Raw genomic sequence first — 271 nt, 5'->3', positions numbered from 1 at the left:
TTGGAACGTCTTTGTTTGAATGGTTGTATGAGAATTTGAATGGAGATTGGTCTACCTTGTTTGCTATGTCGGTATGGTGGGGATGAAAGTGGAGATGCGGGAATGTTTTTGGTGTTAATGGTAAGTGTCGTGATCGAGTACAATTTTTAAAAGACTTGGCCAAGGAGGTGTCGGTGGCCTCGTTGGAGACTAGCGGGTTCACACACAAACCGACACGAGTGGAGAGGTTGATCGCTTGGAAACCTCCGCGAGAGGGATGGTTAAAGTTGAA

This window comes from Camelina sativa, chromosome 11 (assembly GCF_000633955.1).
Source record: "Camelina sativa cultivar DH55 chromosome 11, Cs, whole genome shotgun sequence".
In the NCBI taxonomy this organism is placed as follows: Eukaryota; Viridiplantae; Streptophyta; class Magnoliopsida; order Brassicales; family Brassicaceae; genus Camelina; species Camelina sativa.
This window is presented reverse-complemented; position numbering follows the sequence as displayed.